Source organism: Tupaia chinensis, unplaced genomic scaffold (assembly GCF_000334495.1).
Source record: "Tupaia chinensis unplaced genomic scaffold, TupChi_1.0 Scaffold000355_1, whole genome shotgun sequence".
Classification (NCBI taxonomy): Eukaryota; Metazoa; Chordata; class Mammalia; order Scandentia; family Tupaiidae; genus Tupaia; species Tupaia belangeri.
Genome location: NW_006159850.1, coordinates 7,391,775 through 7,399,947, shown reverse-complemented (window position 1 = coordinate 7,399,947; position 8,173 = coordinate 7,391,775).

The window sequence follows — 8,173 nt, the reverse complement described above, 5'->3', positions numbered from 1 at the left end:
AAAATATACAGGAAACAAGAAATGGAAAATTATTTGATGGTGATAACACGTAGGTTGATGTGCTTGATTGAGCCAATATACAGTGTATTCTGGATAGAAAATCTAATTTTGTATGCTATAATGATATATAGCAAATTAATGTAAATAAATATATTTAAATTAAAAAAACATTTTTCATTAAAAAAAAATTCAGTCCAGGGAACCAGCAGTTAGCATAATGGCTATGTTGCTGGACTCCCACGTAGTCAACCACGGTTGGTGTCCTGGACCCGGTGGCTTAAAACTCACGCCGGGTGCGTGTGCGTGCATGCCCAAGATCCCGAGAGGAGAATGGAGAAGAAGGGATTGCGGCGTGGCCATCCCTCCTGGGGGGTGATTTCTCACTTTCTGTCTCTCTGTCTCTCTCTGTCTGGCTGGCGAGCACACATGCCCTATAGTGAAAACCTATCCAAAAAAAAAATTTAGTCCAAAGAAATACTCAGGTATAACATTTTGGACTTTTTCTCTACTGTCTAGATCTATACAAAGAGTGATGGTTATTATAAATATGTAAATTCAAACCTGGGGAGGCAATTGCCTATCAAATAATTGATGAACTTGTATTCAAACCTGCTTGTGTATAAAACTGTTGAATCTAAAAAAAAAATAATCTTCTAAAACATTTTAATGAAATAAAAATACAATGAAAGTTAAATTTTATCACAAATAACTCAAAATATTGTTTAAAATAGCTAAAACAGTATACAATGACATTTGATATTTACTTTAAAATGACTCCCCCAGAAAAAAATAAAAAATAAAATAAAAAACAAAGCTGTGAGGGTGAGGAGGTGGCAGGGATGTGGAGGTACAGGGAACAGAAAGAGAGAAAAAGGCAAAATTGACATGATGTTATAATTGTTGACATTAGATAAAAGATTCATGTGAGTTTTCTATTTTTTAACCTTAATATATTTTTGAAAAATTCCATAATAATCAAAAGAAATATAGAAAAACCTCTGAACCAAAAAAATGCATATAAATATTCAAAAGCAAGAATTTCTTTGATAATCAAGCCAAACTTTGAATAAAATGTTTCATAATTTTTTTTTTGGAGAGGTTTTTGCTATAGGGCACACGCACTTGCCAGAAAGACAGACAGAGAGTGAGAAATCCCCTCCCAGGGGAATGGCCACGGCACAATCCCTTCTCCTCCATTCTCCTCTCGGGATCTTGAGCACACACGCACATGCGCCTGGCATGAGTTTATGCCACTGGGTCCAGGACTCAAACCATGGTCAACTACATGGGAGTTCAGCAACATAGCCATTACACTAGCATCTGGTCCCTAAAATGTTTTATAATTTTAAGAAATAAAATTTAAAATTCTAGATGCAAAAAGACTGGAAGCAAAGCACACACATTTCAAAATAAGAAAGTGGCTGAATATATTTTCATATACCACATGAAATCATTGTTAGTAGGTAGGTATTTGCTTATGAAGAATTTGTAGTAGAGAAAAGGGCAGAGGCTAAACTACCCAGATTTTCTCTCCCACCAACCTCCAAATGTCATGCTATGATGATTAATTTTCCGTGTCAGTGTGACAAGGCCATGAACTTCCCAGATGGTTGATTAAACATTACTTCTGGGTATGTCTGTGAGGGGGTTTCTGGAAGAGATTAGCACCTGAATTGGTAGACTAAGTTAAGTAGATGGCCTTCCTCTATGTCAGTGAGCATTTGTCAATCCACTGAGGGCCTAAAGGAACAAACAGCAGAAGGTGGACTGTGCTGTCCTGCTTGAGCTGGGGCACCAATCTTCTGCCCTCAGCACTGCAGGTTCTCAGGCCTTCCAACACTGACTAGACTCTGTACTATTCGCTCTCCAGCTCTCAGACCTTTGAACTGTATCCCCACATTTCCTGAGTCTACAGTTCGTAAATGATAGTTCATGGGAGTTCTCAACCTCCATAATACCATAAGCCAATATCTTATAATAAATCACACATATATGGGTTCTGTTTCTCTGGAGAATCTTAAAACACAAACTTGTCCCAGTTCCGGTTGCTATAACCAAGTAACATAAACTGGGTGGCTTCAACAACAGAAATTTCTTCTCACAGTTCTAGAGACTAGAAGTCCAAGACAAGGGAAGTCCAAAGTCTGATTGTAGAAAGCTATCTTCTTGTATCTTCACATGGCAGAGACGGTGGTCGTCTCTCTTGGGTCTCTTCTTAGAAGACCACTAATCCACCAATGAGAGTTCTACCCTAATGATTTAACCACTTCCCCATAGCATACTTCCAAATGCCATTACATTGGGAATTTAGGAATCAACTTCCTGGACCGGGGGAGGGGTGGTACAGGAACATTCAGTCCATAGCAGGTATCCATTTCTTTCCTTACATCTAGTTTCATTTTTTCCCTTCTGCTGAGCAATGACACCATATTGTTTATCTCTCATATTTAAATCTTTACCTGTAAATTTTCAGAGTGTTTTTAAACACCTAAAAAAAAGTTATCAAATTAAGAATAATAATGTGAGGTTGAAGTAGGTTGGGTTTTATTTCCATCACCCCTCCCCCAACACATCTCATGGAATTGTATGGTCGACTTAATTGGCACCACACCTTTGTATGATCATATACATTAACCTTTATTTATGTAAAATAAAATGTCTTATATATTAAAAAGTGTAATAATATGAAATAGCCTGTACATTTTTTAAAGGTTATTGCCAAGTTATGTAAAACCACATCTCTGTAAATATTTTTAAGTGATTTTAAGGAAGTAAACACTGCTCAGGACCAGCAGTTAGCGTAATGGCTATATCACTGGACTCCCATGGAATCAACTGCGGTTCGAGTCCTGGACACAGTGGCTTAAACTCACTCTGGGCATGCCTGCGTGCATGCCCAAGATCCCGAGAGGAGAATGGAGGAGAAGGGATTGCAGCGTGGCCATCCCCCCTGGGGGGTGATTTCTCACTTTCTGTCTCTCTGTCTCTCTCTGTCTTTCTGGTGAGCGCACGCAGCCTATAGCAAAAACCTCTCAAAAAAAAAAAAAAAAAAAGAAAGAAAGAAAGAAAGGGACACTGCTTATTATTTTGGTTTACAATAATAATAATAATGTGTCCAGAATAAAATACAGGCTTGGCTACCTAGGAGTGTTCTACAGAACTCTGCTTTTCCTGACCATGACCTCATTCCAACTCAAAGTCTGGTATCTAGGGGGAAAAACTGATTCATTAACTTCTTTTCATAACTCCATTTTAAATTATGCTCAAAATGTCCTATTCTCATCAATTCAGAGCAAAAAATGCAAATGACTAATAAATATGAAAAATGTTCAGTACTCAACTAATCAAAGAAATAAAAACTAAAATAAGAAGGTAATGTTTCTCGCCTACCAAATTTGTGCATGTTTTTTAAAAATTTGCCAGAGGGTGTGTATGCTCACAGAGAAAGACAGAGAGAAAGGGAAAGTGGGAAAGCAATGCCAACATTTTTCCCTCCCTTTTGGGTTTTGGCCATGCATGACACACACCTGATCTATTTCTCAAGATGCTGGGTCCAGACTCGAACTCCAGGGTTGGCCATGTGAGATCCAGCTACCTTAACCACCACTCCACAGGCTGGTCTTCTACTTGCTTTTTAAATGCCAGTATCAGATGTTGGCAAAGGCAATATACAACTCATACAATAGTGCTCATAGTAGCACAAACTGAAGAACGTTTTGGCAAAATAGATCAAGAACCTTAAAAATAGTTAGACCCTTGAACCCCATAAATTCTTTGCTATAAATCTACGGAAAGAAAAAAAAAATGTGATTGGAGGTAAATGTAAAAAAAAAAAAAAAAAACATAGTAACAAAATACCATCAACATTCTACAGCTAAACATTGGGTCATGATTTTCAAGCTCTAATCAACAGAGCTCTAAAATTCAATGCAGAGGGAACCATGTGGGGAAGAAATTGGTCAAGTTGTCAGGAGCTGAGTCAAACAATTCTGCTTTTATCTATTTCTACATACTGAGTTCCAGTTAAGATTCATGAGATTTTTGTTGTTTGGTTTTCAACTGTCAGTTTACCCAAACTATCAAAAGAATGCAAGATCCCATGAAGAGCCTCTATGAGCAATATATTCCCAGATTCTCAAAACATAGTGCTTGGCTCACATAAGTATTCAATACATAAATGACATTTGAGAAGTCTTTGCCTATCCCAATGCCTCTCAGTTTCCCCAGTGTTTTCTAGCAGTAATTTTATAGTTTGAGGTTTTAGATTTTATAGTTTTAGGCTTAGATCTTTGATCCACTTTGACCTGATTTTTGTCAATGGTGAGAGGTAGGGTTTCAGATTCATCCTTCTGCAGGTGGATATCCAGTTTTAACAGCACCATTTGCTAAAGAGGCTTTCCTTTTCCCACTGGGCTGACTGGTATACTTTGTCAAAAACCAACTGGTTATATGTTTAGAAGTTTACTTCCAGGGTCTCTGTTCTGTTCCTTTGGTCCACCTGTCTGTTTCTGTGCAAATACCATGCTTTTTTGATTATCACAGCTTTGTAGTATATTTTGGCAAGTTAGGCTATGAAGGAGAGACATTGTATGTCTCCACTTAATACTGACTGTCTGCACTCTATGACTGAAACTGAATGACTAGAGGATCTAGAAACATAGAAAATGGTTATAAATACCAGATACTGTGTGGGAAGAGGGTGGATGAAGGAGGAGAGTCTGAGGAAGGACATTAAGGAGAAAAATAGAGAGGCAAGGCATTTATGGGGCAAAAGAATGGGTTATTATCTATTGAAGATAATGTGTATAGTATTGTCAACTGGATTGGTGAGAAATGTATACATGTTGGAATGTTCACTTTGCAAGCTAAGTGACATATGTGATTGAATGTTTAAAAGAAATTAAAATAAAAAAGTATAAAACAAAATAAATGACATTTGTTATAGATTTAAGTATCTTTTTTCCTGGTTAAAAACAAGTTCAAACTCTTTCCAGTCATCCCTCCCTTTCCGCTAGGCACTGGGAACTGATTGGATCTGATCCAATAGAGGAGAGAGGATGTTTAGGACAGTGGAAATACTCTGTATGATACTATAATAGTGGATACATGTTGTTACATATTTGTTCATACCCATAGATTGTACAACACCAAGAATGAATCATTATGTAATCTACAGACTCTGGGTGATAATAATGTATCAGTTTAGATTCATCAGTTGTAATAAATGTCCAATTGGTTGATGCTGGATGGTATTGATGAGTCATTGGTATGGGGAGAGGCTATACATGTGTGGGGATAGAGGGTATATGGAAAATCCCTGTACCTTCCTTCCATCAGTGAAACTAAAACTACCTTTAAATTTTAAAAATAAAGTTTATTTTTTTTTTTTTAAGTTTGGGAGGTGCTACAGTTAGAAGATTGGGTGCTGTGGCATTCACTTGTAATCACAGCAACTTGGGGAGGCTGAGGCAGGAAAACTAAGAACTCAAGAATTAAGAGCTATTGGGAACCAGCAGTTAGCGTAATGGCTATGTCGCTGGACTCCCACATAGTCAACCACAGTTTGCGTCTTGGACCCGGTGGCTTAAAACTCACACCAGGCACGTGTGCATGCGTGCCCAAGATCCCAAGAGAAGAATGGAGGAGAAGGGATTACGGCGTGACCATCCCCCCTGGGGGGTGATTTCTCACTTTCTGTCTCTATGTCTCTCTCTGTCGAGCGCACGCACCCTATAGCGAAAACCTCTCCAAAAAAAAAAAAAAAAAAAGAATGAAGAGCTATGGCCTAGGCAACATAGACAGACCCTATCTGGAAAAAAGAGACAAGGTGTGGTGGCACACATATTTGGAGACCTAGTTTGGATGGTGTAGCAGAATTGCAACATAACATGACCCTGTCTAAAAAAGAAAAAAAAAATCCTAAGGGCTAAAGGAACTTTATAGTAGAGTAGTTTCAGTTCACCTTGAAGAGGGCAAACAAACCACCCAAGTCCTGGAGGCATCTCACGTTCATTCATGCATCACATTTGTTAAGTCATACCAGGCACATGCTAGGTGCTAAGGTCCCCTAAGTGCTAGCACAGGACCTAAAGAAAGACCTTTAATAAGTTTAGAAAGAGCCAAGCAAGAGTTCCTGCCTATCACTGCTCAAGACTGCAGAGACCTTCATCACTCCCCTCCACTCTCTCAACCTTATCTCTCTAGACCACAAAATGACCAGATAAAGAACATAAACCATCAACATACAGATGAAAAGTCCATCATATAAAAGGAGAATTCAAACATGCCCAGATAAACCAGGAATTTCAATTTATATTTTAGGGTCAGAAAATAGCAAGACTGGGCAAAGCTATGTAAGCAAAATGATACAAAAATAGAAACGAACACATTTGCAAAATGTCTTCCTCCAAAAAATATTTTTTAAAGGAAGAAAACAGCATATAAAAAGACAGAAAAAGAGATTAATATTGAAGAAGTCTTACTCAGGAGATAAATTTATTAGATTAAAAACTGCGTGGTCCTTGCAAAGACATTAGAGAGAGCATGGGCTCTGTAATATTAAAAAAAAGGCAAGGTATGAGAACAGAATGAAAGGAAATTATCAAAATTAAGGTAAAGAACTTGATATTAAAAAGTAATACTATTTGAGAACTAAAGAAGAGTAGCAATTACGGAATAGCATCAACATAGAAAAAGTTAGTGACATAGAAGGCAGATCTGAAAAAATAAGCAAAAAACAAAAATGCAGCAAAAAAGACAAAGGAATAAAAGTAATTATAAGATTAAATGCTTGGCAGATGAGAGATTATCTATCATAATATTCTATAGCATACAATAGAATGAGTAAATTAAAATATACCCATAGACCATAACAAAAGCAAACATTTTGGGGGAAAATTAGTTTTCAAATCAAAAAAGGAACTTCTATATTTAACTGTACACAAAAATTAATTAAAAATAAATTGGACACTTAGGTATAAGAACTAAAACCATAAAATTGCTAGAAAAAGATACAAGAGAAATGCTTCTGGAAACTGGTCTAGGAAAGATTTTTTTTTAAAGACCTCAAAAATACAGGGAAAAACATAAAAAATACACAAATAGGATTATATCAAATTAAAAAGCTTTTGCACAGAAAGGAAACAATCAATAAAGTGAAGAGGAAACCTACATAATGAGAGAAAATATTCCTGTATTATACATCTGACAAAGAATCAATAATTAAAAAAATAAAGAACTCAAACAATTCAAGAGCAAAAAAAAAACACACACAAATAATCCAATTTTAAGATGAGCAATTAATCTAAACAGATAGCTCTAAACAGATAGCTCTTGAAAAAGATACTCAAATGGCAAAAATCACATAAAAAAATGTTCAACATCACTGTCAGGGAAAGGTAAATCAAAACCGCAATGCGTTATCACCTCAGTACAGTTAGAGTGGCTGTTATCAAAAACAGAGGGCCAGGTGATGGAATGGTGGTTAAGGCAGCTGAATCCCACTGTACAGTTCAAGTCCTGGACCTGACAGCTTGAAACACATGCCAGGCACATGCGCGTAGGTGTCCAACATCCCAAGAGGAGAACAGCAGAGCAGGGACTGTGGCATGGCCATCCTCCCTGGAGGTTGGGGGGGGGGTTTTTTTTTAACCGCAGAGGCGGGGCTGGGGCAAGGCCAACCCCCCCGGGGGTTGGGGGGGGGGGTGCTTTCTTACTTTCTCCCTCTCTTTTTCTCTTTCTCCTTCTCTAATGAGTGCACGTGCCCTATAGCAAAATTTTTAAGAAGAACAAAGAATACAGTGAAAAGGTAACTTTTGTGTACTGTTAGAGGAAACATAAATTAGTACAGCCATTATGGAAACCAGTCTGAAGGTTCCTCAAAAAACTAAAATTAGAACTACCTTATGACCCAGTAATCCCATAACTAGGTATATAAACAGAGAAAAGAAAATCACTATGGAAAAGAGATATAGGCACTCCCATATTTAATGCAGCACTATGCACAATATCTAAGATTCAAAATCAACCTAAGTGACCAACAAGAAGTGAATGAATAAAGAATATATATACTATGTAATATTATTCCGTCAAAAAAATAGAATTAAAAACTAGTCATTGGAACATGTTGAAAATAACATTAAGTGAAATAAATAAGGTACTGATAAACAAATAC